Source organism: Triturus cristatus, chromosome 5_2 (assembly GCF_964204655.1).
Source record: "Triturus cristatus chromosome 5_2, aTriCri1.1, whole genome shotgun sequence".
Lineage (NCBI taxonomy): Eukaryota > Metazoa > Chordata > Amphibia > Caudata > Salamandridae > Triturus > Triturus cristatus.
The window spans coordinates 942,748,385-942,767,542 of NC_140588.1; the positions used below are offsets into that span (position 1 = coordinate 942,748,385).

The 19,158-nt window shown below is 42.4% G+C and overlaps 1 long non-coding RNA gene across 2 annotated transcripts in view; it reads right to left on the reverse strand.

Annotated features, from left to right (window-relative positions):
- The window catches only part of LOC146829454 (uncharacterized), a 135,118-nt gene that overhangs the window by 96,399 nt on the left and 19,561 nt on the right, over nucleotides 1-19,158 (reverse strand). For both annotated transcript variants that reach the window (XR_014961988.1, XR_014961989.1), the window contains exon 2: nucleotides 16,941-17,067. This is a non-coding gene — a long non-coding RNA (uncharacterized LOC146829454). The remainder of the gene's footprint in view (nucleotides 1-16,940; nucleotides 17,068-19,158) is intronic.

Genomic DNA, 19,158 nt, shown 5'->3' on the forward strand with positions numbered 1-19,158 from the left:
GAATGGTGATGTGACGGCCGCGTATGCAGTTACGACTTTGAGTACGATTGTTGAGACTGCAAGAGTAAGTCAGAATTCTGCCCAAGCTGCAGAATTAATTGCACTAACAAGAGCGTGCGTTTTAGCTGAGGGAAAGAGAGTGAATGTGTTTACTGACAGCCAATACGCCTTCGGCGTATCACATAACTTTGGACGTCTCTGGAGAGAAAGAGGTTTTCTCACATCCCATGGGACTAAGATCCAACATGGACAGTTAGTCAGTGATCTATTGGAATCTCTGACCCTACCGAATGAAGTTGCGATTGTGAAATGCAGTGCACATCGGAAGATTACGGATGATGTTGGCCGTGGAAATGCGTTTGCTGATGAGGTCGCCAAAGAGACGGCCAAGAACATGACGAGCCGAATGTATGTTGCAACGTCTGCAAGATGGATTGCTGAATCAGGGATGTGTGAGAATACGATTGAAAGTGTGAAGGCAATCCAGAATGAAGCAACTGAGAATGAGAAGAATGAATGGAAGGAGAAAACGGGTAAAATGGATTCAAGTGGATGTTGGGTTGATTTGTCCGAACAGCAACGTTGGATGTTACCTGATGCGTATGTACTTGCGGTAGTCACGATGGCGCATGGAGCGGCGCACATCAGTTCGAAAGGGATCTGTAAAATGTTAGCTCCAGTATGGAAGAACGATGGAATTACTAAGTGTGCGGAAAGAGTGGTGAAAAACTGCATGATATGCCTGATGCATAATCCTGGCAAGGGAACCCCAACCCCAACTGGTCATTTTGCTCCCCCTTCTTGTCCCTTTGAAGTGATTCAGTTGGATTATATCCACATGGATAGGTGTAACAATCTTAAATACGTCCTAGTGGTAGTCTGTGCCTTTTCAAGATGGATTGAGGCATATCCGTTGAAGGATAACACTGCTATGTCCACTGCCAAAATCCTCCTCAAAGAATACTTCCCCAGGTATGGTATGCCACGGATTGTTTGGTCGGACAATGGAAGTGAGTTTGTAGGGAAAGTTATGAAGAGTGTGTGTGCGGGTCTGGGTATTAATCAATTCCACAGTGCGAATCACCCACAATCAGCGGGTTTGGTTGAAGGGTACAATGGCACCCTGAAGCTGAAACTTGCTAAAATTCAAGCTTCCACTGGTCTCTCTTGGCCAGACGCACTGCCTTTAGCTCTACTGTCCACCAGAGCGACTGTACACTCTCGAGTAGGGCTTAGCCCATATGAGATTGTGTTCGGTCGTCCTGCTAATGTCTGGGGAGTCCCTAGGCCAAAGGAATTCAAACAGATTGAATACCCAATGTTGATTGATTATCTTTATGATCTGACTGCTAAATTAAGCCTTATTCATCAACAGGTATTCGAATCCTTGCCTAAACTGCCAGAGAGTCCAGGCCACACGTTGAAACCAGGCGACCAAGTTGTAGTTCGGAACTTTGAACGAACTCGGAACCTCCAGCCAAGATTCGTGGGTCCGTTCCAGGTACTCCTCACAACAAGAACTGCAGTACGCCTAGCTGGAAGGAAAAATTGGGTGCACGCTAGCCATACGAAGCGTGTCCCTCTCCCACTCCCCTATGACAATTGGGTTAGACAGGGACTTGGTGTATCCGAGACAGAACCTGTTCCTAGGCACATCCCTTTCAGTGATGCAGAGTACATAACGGACCACCCACGAACTGAAACACAGAACTTTGACACCTCAGCAGGAACCGCTCCTTTGAATCCTGGACCGAGTATTGTACAAAGTGAACATTTGCCACCTGTGGAGTCGAACATTTCCGCACCTGTAGACCAGCTATTTCAAGATCAGACAAGACCCGGAAAGTACAGATATAATCTACGTTCTCATGTTATGAACCAATGACATTGCATAATTGCCTTTCCGTTTGAAAACTGTTTTGATCTTACTGCATTCCATTCAGTCAGGAAGTTTGCTCTAAATTTTTATCTTTTTGTTTTTATTGTTTCTCTCACCTTGCCGTCTGGGTTACCGTAGGGTCGTAACGTGTGCCTTGTTTTAATTTGCAGGGAATCAGACATAAGGTCGGTTTCTTCTGTCTATCTTGGGAACTCCCGGGGTAAACAGAGGCAAGTCTTTAACAGGTACAAACCATCCGTTGCAAACGGTTGTAGAAGATGGAGCTTCGTGAACTGCGACGGGTTAATGTCATAAATGTGCACAAGACAAAGCTATATGACATATTGTATAGCAAATGTTTTCTAATGCAATGTACTCTGACACTTCTAATTGTTTTGATAACTTTGGTAGGAGGAATTATTTTTGGTATTCAGTTGATCTTTACACCTGTTACATCTACAGTATCTCCCCATGTTCCTGTTTCTCCGACTGTTGTTTCTCTTCATTCTTTCCACCCTTTTCCTGCCCACGAGCAAGCTCGACGCTCTGAGTTTATAAATAACACTTTCATTCAGCTCTTGCACCAACATCAACTAGTGGTTAACACAACAAACTGCTGGGTGTGTGGCTTGATACCACATACCATGGACAAGGGCATCCCTTATCTGGTCCTGCCCTTTAGTTATAATGGATCATTCTGGGCATTTCAGACCATGTTCGCTTATGCCCTAGAGACCTATCCTCCACGACCTCCGCGTTCCACTCGGTATAACTCTGCTAATAGAGCCTTGGTAAAAGGAATCACTGACATGGTTAGAGATGTCAATAATACTCCGTTCATTCCCAAGGATGAATTGCGAGTTTACATGGGTTGGAATGTTACGGAATATGGCATTACTCTGGGTGGGAACAAACGTAAAAGCTCGACTCCGATCTGGGTCGTACCCCACCAAGGTCAGGTCTGTTTGCAAGGAAATGGGAGGAATCCGAAAGCTCGACTAGGGAAGAGTGACTGTATCGAAACATATGTTTTCCCGTCACAGTCTTCCCCTGCCTTCTTAGCTGCTAAGGGTACTTATTTTGTTTGCCAAGACAGAGCATACACATGGCTGCCTGCTGACTTCTCAGGCTCATGTTATATCGCTCAACTGCTACCTCCGACACACACTGCTACACCGGACTATCACAAAACTAGAGCTGTGAGAGGTGTTTTCAGTAAGGATGATACTACTGGCCAAGAAGCAGGAGACTTCTTCAAAGGTTTCCTTCCGTTCTGGGGGCCTATGGCCAACAGTAGAAACCTACGTCAACTAACACGGGTAGTTGAATCCACTATCACCGAAACTGCGGGTGCCCTTAGTAACCTGACAGCTGAGCTTCAAGCGGATCGCCTCATGACGTTACAGAACCGTATGGTTCTTGATGTTTTACTTGCAGATCGAGGTGGAGTGTGTAAGATGATCCAATCGAGTTGCTGTGTTTTTATCCCAGATAATGCGCCAACGGTGTACAAGGCCATCTCTAAGTTACATAAGATCTCTGACTCTATTCATGTAGAGGAAGGTGACTGGTCATTAATGGGATGGTTCTGGAGCCTGTTGTCTGCGTGGGGATGGAAGGTTCTGATAGCCACTGGTGTTGCATTAGTATTTTTATTTTCGTGCTGTCTCATTGTTCAGTGTGGTCCTGCCTTATGTAACGTCTGCATTTCAACATGCGTAAGAAGACCACCTGTTTTTAGAGATACGCCACGGGATAGAGTAATGCTCCAACAACATATCAGTGACCTGATGAACATAGAAATGGATTCTGACATAGAGTGAGTTATTGCCTATGTAAGGGCAAAAGGACGGTCTGAGGTTCTGTAGCGATCCGAACCCGTGAATTCGGTATCGTAGTACTGACACGATTTTGGTACCAATGAACCGCAAATGATCCATTACATGCATGACAGTGTTTTCGCTACTCAACTAGCATGAATTCACTGAGAAATAGGGCATTCTGTTGTAAAGTCATGGCATCCATTTTAGTTACGGCATCCATTTTGTTTCTTGCCCTCACATAGTCAATGAACGGGCGATGACCCCGGCAGAGTCACCTTGTTAAGGACACGTAAGCCGAGCCCCGAGAAAGGCTGACACTACATGACTAGGCAGAATCAAGCTGCCTCCCCTGCCTGAGGCCAGCCCTGCTATACTGGTTCTCGTGTCCGTTGTCCTGACTGAAAGGCCGAAGACGGTAGCCATGCCCGTTTATGATCCATAAACACCTCTTATCCTACTTTTCAATCCTTTGCACCTGGCTCTGCTCCTCTCCTTCTGGGCTTTTACATTGGGGAGGTTACGATTTTTATGATGGGGAGGATCGGGTAAAGAATGGAAAACTGACAAGGGGATCTGATCGAATACCGAAATCCTACGACTAATTATTGTTTGATGTCTATTTACTGTTTGTTTGGGATACCGGGTTGGGCATGAGAAATATTCGTGTAATGTAGCCTAAAGACATTTTGCGTGTATTTAAAGAGTAACCCACTTAACGCAATTTGAACAGTCTCGTAGATTCTGCCTCTGTGTGGTTCCTATGACTTCTGTGTCCCTGCAGTAAATAAACTTTGGTCTTTGACGCCACCATCGAGAAGCCCGTGTCTCTGTTTATTTGTGCACCGAGACAGGAGGAACTCAGGGGTCTTTGGGTGTTGTTTCCCTGACACCTCTGGACTCTTAAAAGTCCAGAACCTCAGGTTGGTGAGTAGCTGCATGAGTGTTTATATGGGTTATTGATTGCTTGCCTGAGTATTTGTATGACTGCCTTTGTGTGTGTGTGTGTGTGTGTGTGGGTGGGAGGTGTGTGACTCTGTGCATAGATGTGTGAGGGGTTGATTCACTGGGTGTACAGGTTCAAGAGTGCATGTGGAAACAGCTGTATGGGTGGGTGAGTGTGTATGGGTGTCTTGGTGAGTGAATGGATGTCTCAGTGGTACATGTGTAGGTAACTACATATGTAAAAGGCAGTATATGTGAGTGATGGTGTATATAAATAACTATATGTGAGAGTCAGTAATTGTGAGAGTGGCTACATGGATGAGTGTGTATTTGTATCAGTGATTTTATAAGAGAGTAATTATGTGTTAGTATCTGTATGAATAAGTAAGGTTGTGTCTGTATAACTGTATCGGTGAGTAAATGGAAGTATGATTGATTCTTTGCATGACTGACTAAGTGTGTGAGTAACTCTGGATATGTGGCACTGTGTGAGTGTCTGTATAGGTGTATGAGTGCATATGATAGTGTTGTATTGATGAGTGACTGCATGTATGAGTGACTGTATGGGTGAATGAGTAGATGTGTGTGTAGACCTAGGAATTAAGGGTGGGCGTAGTGGGCGTAGTGGGGCTACGTGAAGCAGCACGTAGTGTGCCCAAATCTACGCACACTACGTGCTTCGCGTAGCCCCACTACGCGCCACCCGCCTCCCGCCCGCCCTCCTTTTAAATCAAACCCTCGGATTTACAATAAATAGTAAATTAAAGAAACTTACCTGAAACGCGGCGTCTCCGGGGCTCCCTCTTCCATTTCAAACTTCTTCTGACTAATGCGCATGCGCGGACGCCCGTGCATGCGCATTTCTTGTGAGAAATGCACATGCGCGGGCGTCCGCGCATGCGCATTAGTCAGAAGATGTTTGAAATGGAAGAGGGAGTCCCGGAGACGCCGCGTTTTAGGTAAGTTTCTTTAATTTACTATTTATTGTAAATCCGGGGGTTTGATTTAAAAAGAGGGCGGGCGGGAGGCGGGTGGCAGCGGCAGGCAGCTACGCTTCGCCCTGGGTGTGCGTAGCGCTAGCCTGCTTCGCCTACTTCAAAAACTGCAAAGCAGGCAGCGCTACGTACACTACGTGGGCGAAGCGTAGTGTCTCGCCCAGGGTTACTAGGAATCAGTCAGTGCATATTTAGTAACTGGTATTGATGTGTCTATTTTTTTTTAAATGGTTGTCTGTATTTTAGAGTGGGTGTATCAAAGGTTATATTCAGGTATGAGGAGGTGCATCTGATTTTCACGTGGATCATGTCATCAGTGATGTCATTTGAGATGTCATCAGTGATGTCACTGACCATGACATGAATGATGTAATAGGTGACGTCATCAGCAGTGCATTGTGGGGGCGCGAGTTATAGTTAGCTGAACTAACTATAACGCCGGAATTTCTATGGTTTTGTACGAGTGAAATGTCCAACTAACTATAACATTCCTAAAAACGATGTTTTTTTCAGTAAATTTCTATGGTTTCTTTAAATTCTAATTTCTAACTATAAGGTGCCTGAAACCTATGGTTTTGTCAGTGAATATACATATATATACATACATGTACATGCTACACATACAGATCTAGGCTAGGTACATTTATGCAAATTAATTAGAGCACGCATTTTAGGAATTTGCAAGTGCTACTGTTTTTCTCGGAACTGCTTATGTTCATCCTATTAGCACTATTGTAGAAATGTATCTACTATTTACTATTATGATAGTAGCAATGTCTTTCAAAGGCTTCTGTCTCCTGATTGTCGCAGCACATATGTTTTACACAAAGCTGTCACTGGACCAAGACATGTTTATTTAAATGTCCTAATCACCATCCTGTGTATTTTCTGAGAGAAAGCAAGCATGAGTGTCTGAGCAAAAAGTACTGTACTGTTTTCCATGATCCCTGAGGAATCAGGGTTGTCATGTTCAGTGGTTGCCAGAAACTACCTACTCCACTGTAAGATACAGTGGTGTGGTAGTGGTACTGTAGAGATAGCTGGCCTAACAGCTGACATATCCTGTGGGGTTGTCCGGAAGCGGTTGGGAAACCACTCCCTCAGTTTAGTTCATCCAAAACGCGCAGGTCCTGGGGGACTCCTAGGAACTACACGACATGGCAACGCCAACATTTGTTTTGTTCTTATATTAACAATAAAAATCTGAGTAGTTCAGTTGTGCTTTCTGCGAAAGCCCTACTCACACTTTTTGAGAGACGTCTGAAGTGGGAAGGGAAATCCACCTCAGCTGAGCAGATATACTCTGTGTATTGTCTGAAGGTTTAACAAGCTTGTAAGGATAAAAGTTTTCACATTGAGCAAAACCCTTAGTAATTAAAACTTTCCTTCTTCTGAGAATGACAGAGTCATCTAGTGGTGGTTCGGGCTTGGGAGAAGACAAATTTGCAAATGCTCTAAACATCACAGAAAATTCCAGACATACAGTAACTATGAAGCTGATGGAACACGGCGTACCCTTAACAGGTGCCTGTGTTACCTTCGTGATTGAGGCACAGAAGGTGTTCGTATTAGAGGTATTCTATTCTTCGGTTCAGTTCCCTGTTGTGTTTCGATTTCGATCCCTGTATATAGGTTTCCCTGAATCATGTCCTTATATAGGCACAATTCGCATTGCCCTTATTTAGGCATAGAATCTCAGTCCTTATTTAGGCATTAGACATGCTATCCAAATACAGGCATGTCACCTACATCCGTCCATCCCATGTTACAACGAGTTCTTAGAAACCAGACCTTTAGGCTGAACGGAACTTTCCCTAGCTAGGATTATTGATTTCTCCAAGAACTCATCTATTATGCATGAACTACTATTCCTTAGGGGTTCATCCATGACGTTTTCCTCTGCCCGGCTTTATGTCAATGCTAGCATTCCTAAGCACCTTCCAGGTATAAATATACCTTCCCTTACCATGGCAAACCACGGCACGACTCAGCATGACTTGACTGCACGGTTTGCCACGGCAATTTTGGAAGAGACCATATCCCGGCCTGACGCACTGACCAGACGCTGTCATCCCTGCTCGCAGAGAATCCAGCTACCAGTGTTCTGACTCCCTTTGCGGGGTGTTAGAGTTTGAGACCCGGAAAGAGATTCCCCCCTCTCTCATTCTAAGGTATGGAGCTGACTAGAACCTAGAGGGATTCTTGGCATACTAAACTTAGTATATACCATACTATAGAAAAACAGCACCTACTTCTTACCTCGTACTACACTTAGATTAGGTACACTGGGGTAGAACTATTTAGAAGCATCAGACGAGTATTCACTTTATAGCCTGTGTAATTTATGTATGTATATATGAATCTATGTCATAGCTAAAAGACAATGCTATTGCAGTATTATTTCTTCTTACTGCTTACGCTGTGCGTATTATATCTTGCTTACTGTCTAACAATTGTATCAGCTCATATCTCTTACATGAGAAACAAGACTGTTCAATAAACCCTTTTATTGAAACGGCCATCTATCTATTTCTATGTGACTCTGGAGAAACTAAGCATGCACGATTGACTGACTGAAACTGTTATCTATTGTTTCCACGATTCTGAGACGCCTTCCGATCCTAAGGGAAACAAAGTTGTCATGTTTATGCGGTTGTCAGAAACCAATCCCTTCTTGTTCATTCGAGAAGTTTCTAGTGACCTCTGAGTTAGCTGGCACACACAAGTAATTAAGTTTAATGTACTCCATAGGAGCATACTGACCTTATTCCTATGCGAAAACTATAGTGTATATTATTCCAATGCGCAGAGCCTATAAGGGAAATAGGAACTACACTACTTCCTGCCTGCCAATCCAGAGACTAAATTGTTCCACACATACATTGTAGTTGAACCACCAAAAGAATACATTCTATACAAAGACACTGAAGTCCTGTTAACTTACAAACAACACAGAAACTGGTTTAAAGATGCCCTCCCACACAACATCCATCGTGAGACTCGGTCCGCTCATCATAGAAGGAGTGACCTGGCCAGTCTTAACTGCATATGCTCCACATCCACAGATAGATACACTACCAGTGGATGCAGTCCATTGAATATACAAAGACATAGTCAGGCTTTACAGATATATTGTCGTTCCTTTAGTTCCTTTCAGGGGTCATCAAAAAGCTCAGAAAGGAACGGGTGATCAAAACAAAAGCAAGAAGATTGACCAAAGCCAAAAATGGAAACACATTAAAATTCTGATTATATTATCAAACAGGGTGAGCAACCTAAAGCAAAACCTCAATTTAAAAAGAAGAAAGTAGCTGGCTTAAAAATTAGACATGCCCAAGTTACTGAGGACTCAGCTTCTGAATGGGAAATGAGCTCTGCTGATGCTAGACAGTGCGGCAGAAGTAACAATAGCTAACCAGAACCTGAAGGATTTTCTGGTGACAGCAGTATTGAATGAACACATCACGGTGAAAACACCTGAGACAAGAGTAGTGTCCCACATAGATTGTATGAAATTACACTTCAAATAGAGGGGGACATCTAGAGAAAGGTTAAAGGTCTCTTTTGGGAGAACTTAACATATGGCTATGACATACTGATAGCAGAATGAGATTGGCCGCCAGAGTTTGTGATGGATTGCCCAAAAGGGGAAAGCGTCATTTTGACTGCTTTTGCCGACCTGGTTTTAGAATCTCTAAAACATTCATATGCGCAGGAGTGGGTGCTAGCGTTAGCTCCGGCATTATACTGTAACCATGCAGGGTGGGACGTGGAGTCTACTCACCACGACATTCCATTAAAATCTACTCCATATCCACAGAGACAGTACCCCATTAAAAAGTATGCAAAAAGACAGGTCAAAGAAATATTAGACCAACTTGAATACCAAAGTGTGATTAAGACTTTCACCTCACCGATGAATAATCCTTTGTTTTCAGTAATGAAAGCATGACAATACATATCGTCTAGTTTTAGATTACTGACATTTGAACACATGCACCTGCAGTTCAAAATGCACATAGTGCCGCATTAATGAATACCATTGTGCAGAAAAAATACAACACAACATAAGATATCTCAAATGGATTTTTCTGCCACAATATAGCTCCAGAAAGCAGAAAAGGGTATAAGAACAGCCCAAGGCTATTCTCGGCAAGAGTGTCAGAATTATTGCATACATGTGACGAGTAGGCAGTGTCCTATGTAGATGATATCTATCTGACAAACGATGAATTACTTGAACACTTGAGCAGGGTGAACAACAAAATTGTGGGTTTTGCCAATTTACGCTACAAATTTAATTTTAAAAAAATCAAAAATTGCCCATCTCAATGTCCTATTTTTGGGATACGACATACAAGCTGTCAAGTGAAGGCAAGAGCCTGGCAGCCAATGTTTTAGAAAAGTACGCACTGCTCCAACCTCCTAAGACCCTCAAAGGTTTGCAATCCATTTTAGGATTTCTAAATTTTGGAAGAACATACATTCTAGATTATGTAGAAAGAGTAAAACCTTTCTACGACTATATCAGAACTGATTTCACTCCACTTTAATGGACACAGCAACACACAAATACTCTACATTCAGTTCAGGCTGACATGATAGCGTTCAAACATTTGCACACGTGTAAAAACCACTAACTCGGTGATCCTGGTCATCCCCAGTTTATCATGATATACTTATATCACTTTCAATGAAGTTGAGACAGTTCCAATTGCATACAAAGCACATTTATACACAAACGCTGAATGAGATTTGCTGCAACAGAAAAAATATTGACGCAGTACGGACAGCTGTAGTGAGAGAAAGAGCACTAGCACAGGGGAAACGCGTTTTTGTTGTAACCCTGGTACCAACTTTAGAATCTATTACCAAAGCGAGCATTCCAAATGCTAAAGCACCGTATCCGAGATGGATACAATGGACTAATTCTCTCATTGCAACTGATTTAGATTACAAATACGGTTCTACTTTCAAAATACAAGCGTTCCTGGAGTATGAAAAAGAATACCCTCTCACAAATGAAATCTTGCCTCTGGAGAAATATGAATACATCATTTATACTGATGGTTCTGCTCAGCCTGCCATAGCATGTGCTATAGTGAAGGGACGTGTGCAGGATGGTAAGTTCCATCCCAGCAATACAACTACTCAATCTCTGGGATATTGAACAGCACAGTTGGCAGAGCTGAAAGCCCTGATACTAGCAATACAATACAGGGATCAGGAATTCCCCCCACTGATAGTGTGCAATTTGTTTTACTGTGTGCAGTCCTATAATGAATATATTCATTACTGAGGCCAGAATGGGTATAGAGATTCCAAGGGTTGCACTATTAAACATAATTTGCTATGGGAACAAGTGGCAAAGCTGAAAGCATGCCTGCCACGGGCTCAAGTTATTCACACCTTGAGTCACCAGCGTGTTGGCATATACGTTGAAGGGAATTCATTGGCTGATGAAGCCGCTGAGGCGACAGTGCGAAATGCTGCCGTTGCTGCAATCACTCGTTCCAGCACAAGGATAGATGGAGACATACTGATAGCTGTCATCGCCTCAAAGAAAGGCTCTGCCATTCCGAAAGGCTTTCCACTCAAATATTCCTATAAATTAATGCGCAAAATACGCTGTATGCTCAAATTCCAAGAGTGGGGGATAGAGTTTTACCAAACATTGATCGCAGATTAGGTTTAATACTAGCTGCACACGAGAGTCTGAGCTCCAGACACGGAAGAGTCACTGCTACAATTTCATTACTGAAGCAGCGATTCTGGTGGCCAAGTTTGTCTAAACACACCAAGGGTTATGTCTTAAAGTGAGACATCTGTCAGCAGATGAAAGGTTCCACCGTAGCACGGCCACTGCAAACATCATTACTCATTTCAGACAGACCTCTCGCATGTGTCTATTTGGATCATTGCGGCCCCTTAAATTCGGATTGGCCTTCCAAGTACATCTTGGTGGCAGTGGATTCATGCTCTAGATTTCTATGGGTCTGGCCTCAGTGCTCGACTGACGCTCAAACTGTAATAAAGGATTTGCGAGTCTTCATCAGGACATACGCAATTGGCATGCTAAATTCTTAGAGTGGCCCTGCGTGTAGCTCTCGGGCTTACAAGGAAGCCATGGAAAGTATGGACATGGCCTTGTGGTACTCCTCCCCCTACCATCCAGAGGGAAATGTGTTGGTGGAGAAGAAAAACCAGAGCGAAAACAATCCTTAACAACAAGGGTATTAGGTGCGGGTGGTAGTTGGGTCAATCACCTATACGGGGTCCAGAGGACACTAAACAATATGCAAAGAAATCCTTGGGAGGACGTTCCCACTATGAGATCCTGTTTGGGACAAGAATGTGGGTACTTGACCTCGATTGTGCCAGCACAGTGGCGGATGTAAAACCATTTGAATTGAATGATCGTTTGGCTGTTTTACAGGAACTCAATGAATTCCAGGCACTACAAAGCAACATCCAAGTAAAACGATCCATCACTGGGGAAGTGAAACTGGTTCTGGGAAGAGCTGTCTGGGTCCTAAAGATTAGGGACCTGGTCAGAGATAAAATCGTGGACAGGAAAGAGTTTGGGCCATCCTACAGAATACCAGTACCTGTCCTGGTGGTTCAAGGAACAAGAACAGTACTTCTTCCGCCACTTGCCAGCAAAAAAGAAAAAAGATTTGTCTCCATTGATCTGATCAAACCACACAGGCCACGTGGAGGGAGTCCTGAGTAGCCGTACATCTCCTCTCGCTACTATACAAGAAGTTCAGATGGAAAGACTAATAACATTGCAAGACTCCTCTGCGCAAGATGCCTGGATAGCCAACAACGGAGTACGAAACACACCTGTTGAAACAGAACAACATCCAAATGAACTTGAACCGCAAATTGCAATTCGGCTCATTAATGAACTTTATATCAATATGCCTTCACAACTGCCAGTTCTACAAACACTGCTGAGCTCTCAAAGATATATTGAACTGCATCTGGTTGCTTCATCAACTTTGATGACTTTTTTTTGGACCCAAGTGAACCTGAGAAAACGGACGCCACCCATTTCCAAGAAAGAATAATTTCGACAATTCTATTGCAGGCTGAAAAAGACTTTCTTTGCATCCCCTTGGCTATATATTTGGCTTGCATTGGGGATCATGTTCCTGTTCATTTGGATTGGCATAGTAACTGTATTTTTCCTACTACTGAATGGACATTACCTCCCACAACACTCTGCAGTACGACCTGTGCACTTCGTCTTGAACCCACATATGTCATCACACCGTGGACAAAGAGACTTGTCCCTAGTGAACATTACAGCAATTCCAGTACTGGATGGTATCGTTAAGGATTGGGTTTCAGATGATATATTTGGTCCTACTGAACATTTAAAAATTTGACAATTGTTTAAAATCTCAATGAATGATTTCATTACCCTGAGCACACTCTTTGATGATTGGGACATTGAGGGCCCGATTCACAGAATTAACTTAAGACAAAATCCTAAACTTACTACTTTTGGTATTCACAGAATGGATTTACGACTACTAACTTTACGTCCGCACCCGGACTGGAAATTCCGGCCCAGAGGCAGAGCTTCCGTCCCGGAGGCAGAGCTTCCGGCCCGGAGGTGGGGATTCCGGCCGGTGGCGGAGATTTAGTCATGGCCAAAATCTCCACCTCTGGGCTGGAAGATCCACCTCTAGGCCGGAAGCTCTGCCTCCGGGCTGGAAGCTCCGCCTCCGGGCCAGTTTTTCCGGCGCGAGTGCGGACGTAAAGTTAGTAGTTGTAAATCCATTCTGTGAATGCCAAAAATAGTAAGTGCATTCTGTGAATACCAAAAGTAGTAAGTTTAGGATTTTGTCTTAAGTTACTTCTGTGAATCGGGCCCTGAGACTTTATATACTATGCTCTTAGATTTCGAACAATCTGCTGCATTTTTTAACAGGGAATTGTATGATAACACAGCTGACTTCGACAGTATGTATTATTACCAGCATTATGGTCATCACTTTTTGCACAGAGCTAGTGTTCCACGCACTGTAAACACTTACCTTCAACGGGAACATTGCCTGACACCACCAAAATGTAGTTCTGTCACATTTGCACAAACATTTGCACACTTTTTATGGTTCAATTGATCAGCCCAAATGTCATACTACTATAATGCTAGTACAGACAAATGCAACTGCAAAGAAAATGATGCTGACAAATAACAAGCTCATACATTCAGCACCTTTCATCTCCCAACTGTCTATACAAGGTTTCGACTATTGAAGGGACATAATAGACACAAAATCAATCTGGGGATGAAAAATTGGCAGGTTAAGGGATCTGAGGTTTTATTTAGAGCTTGCCTCATACCTTTACAGATTATATTCCTGAACAGAACAGTGCAACAAACTATCTGCTATGGGTTTGCAAAAATTAAAGACCTAAAAACACCACATATCCCCTTACCCATGCCTATTGAAGGTATATCGAATGACACACTGATTAGTTAGGTGTTGGGTGCAATGACACACAATGGTACATACAATTCATCAGCTCCCAATTGGAAGTGATGGTTGGTTTGACCTATCAACACAAATAGGTGTCAATCAAGATTCAAGGGTACCATCAGAAGGTTTAGTACCGATAGGCCCGGCCCATGCTATGTAAACACAGACGACCCAGGGGTAGTGACTTCTTATAGTGTTGGGGAGTTGAGCCTAGAATGGCTGAAAACCTCGACACTACAGCAGTTGAAACAACACTTGTTCCTTCTAGCTGACAACATGGATCCTAGGGATTTCTTGTTAGGGCCCAAGAAACCGCATAAAGAATACTTTTTATATGCCATCTATAATGAACTGTGGAAAGTCTCCCAACAGGATGCTGCTGAGAGATTACATGAAAGTGATAGGATTAACCTAGAAAAGGCCTTGGCTGTGGTAGACAATGGCATGCCCACACTTTCTTCACGTTTTTATTCACCAGACAACATTGTGTCCTCGGCAATCGACATATGGAACAAGATTTGTCTATTCAACAACATGGGCAATCTCAATTGGGCTACATTATGCTTTTAAGCTGGACACTGTGATAATTGCGTTTAGGCCACGTGCCATGGCGATACATTAACAGCACAAGTTTGTTTTCAGTATAAGACAGTTGACTATGGAACGCAGAGATGCAAAGTACACCATGCTGCTTTTTGAAAAATGAGAGCAGTTACCTTTCACAGTAGCTGAGTCATCATCTACTGAATGGTTAATTCATGCCTATATTACACTGCAAATCATGATATTTCATTTCCAAAACTGCCTTAGATACATCCAAGCAGGCAGGTATGAAGCGTTAGGTGAAGGATACATACAGGAAACCTGGGAGTTACCGTATAGATATAGGTACAGAAACAAGGACACTGAAGTTTTCCTAAGTGCTTCTGGATGTGGGAAGGCTTTAAGTGGCAGATTAATGTGTGCAAAGAAGTGAACTTATCTTGCTACTTGGAGGGCTCCACAGCTGCTGTGATTTATCTGGTTTGTGAATTACTTTCGAATAGAAGTTATTTATTGCTGAATGACCAAGGGTGTTGTGAAATGGCACCAAGCTTCGCATATCTAGTCACAGTAAACTTCAGGGTTGCTTGATGTAAGCAAGTATTGTTTCCCTCGGGTCACACAGTTAGGGAGGCACCACTGTGGCCTTCATTGAATGTTTCCAGACTGAAAGTGATGTTGTTTCAACAAAATGTGGCCTTAACTTCAGCCGAGAGACTTTTGCTCTCCAGGTTGCAAGGCCTTCAGCAGAGATAGAGGCCCTGGTCCATACGAACTTCCAGATCCATTTAGGAGAAATGGTTTATCGTATCTTTAAACATGTCTGATACGAGTGGGATAATACACTGATTTAAGTGCCTTCAATGAGGTCTTTTAACCACCTTTTAGACCATCTTTGGAGTAATTCCAGCCTTCATACACTCCATACTTGGAAACGTTTTTGGAGGGCTTCCTTTGATCCTGTTTTTGGTAGTGGGCATCCTTATTTTATTCTTGCTACGCAATGGACATCTCAAACCCTCAAGAAATGGATAGAACACTGTTGGAACAACGTTGTCATGAGCGTATGGCGTACAACCTGACTACATCAAAGAAGAAGATAAAGTCCCTTCAGTATCCAAATAAAATATTTGTTTAACCAATCATCTCAAATATATCACAAACCATTCATGTCAATCATACAAAAAACCCATATACCTATATTTGCAATGCAACAAGACAACCACTGACTAATAATGGAATGCCTCCTATATTTTATTAAAAAAATGTCGGATCCCAAAACAATTGTTCATTATACAGAATTCATAAATCTCTATAGTATATAAAACATATATATCTTTATACAAATGTATGTATTACATAGTCAGCATATCAAGAGGGAGATCCAAAAATATATCAATCATCAAAAACAGATATTATGTCAGACATATAAATCCTACAAATAGTACTATATTCACGTATTAAAAACAATTAAAAGTGTATAGTCTAAAAGAGAGATAAAACAAAAGAAGTAGAGTGCGAGGCAGACAGCAAATACCACAATACACTTATTAGTAGTTCATGGACTAATCCAGGTAAAAAAACTCCAAAGCCAGACATGTATGCGGTCCGAGTGTCTTTATAACAATGACTGGCCGGTACACTGGATTTAGTCTATCCCTATTGTTGACTCGTTTCAGTGGTGTTCAAAGAGTAATGGCCACCTTTATAAAGACAGATATAATGTGCCTCTACTTTTAGAGTCTTCAAACAAAGACCTATGTATAAATAGTCATTACTAGCTATACACATAGTGCTAAAGTAATCAGTTCCTTCATTTCTCTCAGCATTAGGAACTCCCACAGTGAAGATATATAAAGATACTGTGTATTATCACATCAGCAGATATGTAACTCTCCTAGGGCCATAAGCAGCCTTGTGATTTACATTACTTCTAATACAGCTTACAGATCCGCCGATCCCCTACTCAAAGGATCAGAGAAATTCAAAGATGATACTTGGTTTTGGGTTCTGTCCATTCCTCCAGCTTCCTCATCAGGTATCAGCATTTAAGATGAAGGTTTGTTTTACGTTTTCTCACATGCCTATCATATATATAATCTGCTGCTCTCTTAAAAGTGCTAAATTTGAAGAGTTATTCTTCTGGTGTTTGACAAATATACTTTTACTCAAAATCAGATGGCAGCACGTGTTTCCCAGGCATTTAAGGCAAAGGAAGACATGACAAAGAGTGAATGAATTTGCACTGAAGAGTATAATATACCTTTGTTTGCTCAGTAACCCAGTGCACACCATCCAGTAGTAAACTTGATTGAATGTACTCAAGATAGTTGGCGCAAAGGAAGAATAGTTCATCAGGGGAAATATACCACTGTGGTTTTCTTCAGCACCTAATAGCACAAAATATAATACAGAGAATGTTGTGCAAAGAAATCGGGGGAGATGCTAATCGAATAAACATCAAAACACACCAGATATAAGAAAATTACATCACTGTTGGATTATAATACCATATTGCCAGTTTGCTTTACAAGTTCTTTTAGAGGTTTTAAGGTAGTTGCACTAGATTGATATGGGGATAATGCAGGTGCGGCAGAGAAACCAATTACGTATGGAAACCGCCCGGGAAACGATATGGAGCAGGTAGCCTTTCAGGGATGGGTTTTCAGACATACTACAGGATTACACAGGCTCATTTATGTCTCTACTTGCTTTGCAGGAAAAAGTGAGCCTCATATACAAAATAAGTAGTTTGTAGCCTTCTCAACCAGGACAGCCGAGGGCAAACTGTCTTGAAAAGCATTAAACAGCTGCGCTATGTTTTGCTGTTGATTTCACTGGGGGCAAAATGTACGACCATTTGAAATTGCGACTCACAAATTGCACCAAACTGCGAGTCGCAATTTGCTAGTCCCAATTTCCAATGTCCTACAGTGTCTGAGACACAGTTTGCGATTCCCAATGGGAAAGCATATTGCATACCTCATTAATGTTAATGAGGCTGTCACAGTTTCCGACCCCATTGGGAACGGCGGGCACTCCCAGGAATGGTGTCCTGCTGGGGTCAGCAGCCCTCCATGTATTGGACTGCTTTTAAATAAAGCAGTTTTTCGTTTTTTATGCAGCCCATTTTCCTCAAAGGAAAACGGGGTGCATTTAAAAAAGTGTTATAGCAAGCGCAATTAAATGCCCCGTGGTTAAGATCTGGCAGGAAGCTATTATCGTCCTATATTCAAAAAAGGAGACAAGAGCCAACCTCACTGCTACCGCCCAATATCCATTCTAGATAGCACAGTTAAGATCCAACGAAGGGCATTTTTGGCCAAATTGGAAATATGGGCTGCAGAGTCATGCAGGCTCTCAGATCTACAGTTTGGGTTTTGCCCAGGCCTGGGCACTGGTGAACAATCCTTAATTATCTTCCTGATGTACCCATCTTACAATCATGGACCTAGCAGGTGCCTTTTGGTATGATAGACAGCACAAAGCTGTGGACCATAATGCTCCAATTAGGCATTGATAGCACAATAATATCCCTACTGAGTATTTCTACTAACTACAACGATGAGGGTTAATACTTTGTGTGCACCAATGAGTATATTAAATATAATTATTGCAATATTCTCAGTCTATAGACTCTGCCACTCCACCTCCAGTGGCCCACCGTTCAAGCCACTAATATCCCAAAGATATCTCAATCAAGAATGGAAGGAGCAGAATAATAATAACTATCCGACAATTAAATATTGTAGTCCCAAAAGATGTAGTCCAGAAAGTCTCTTCCTGTTAAACTCTTTATTTTTTCAAGAATTTTCATATAACCTGCTCCAACAAGTTTATGTTGATTTGTGCAGTCTTATATATCCAATCAGTTGATTATACAATTTTAAACAGCAACAGCCAACGCTGGGGGCTGCGTAACTAGTTAGCATGGAGGAGTCTCGATCATTATGGGAATTAAACAGAAAAATCGCTCCACCAACTAAGAACGGCCATGCTAACTAGTTACGCGACCCCCAGCGTTGGCTGCGGCTGTTTTAAATTGTATAATCAACTGATTGGATATATAAGACTGCACCAATCAACATAAACTTGTTGGAGCACGTTATATCAAAATTCTTGAAAAAATAAAGAGTTTAACTGGAAGAGACTTTCTGGACTGCATCTTTTGGGACTACAATATTTAATTGTCAGAGAGTAATTATTATTCCGCTGAGTAGTCTACATGAACATAAAACAGCCAGAGTGCGGTATAGCAGAAACAGAGATCTATCTGAGGACTTCCCATCAATCACTGGGATTAGACAAGGCTGTGTCTTGGCACCTTTTCTATTTTTAATTTATATTAATTTCCTGGGAGAGCACACAATAACAGTGGGAAGACCCAGCAAAAGATCCATGATAGAGAAATTCCAGTGCCGCTTTATGCAGACGACACCGTCCTAATCTCACAAACTGTTACTGGTCTCCTGATCTTACTA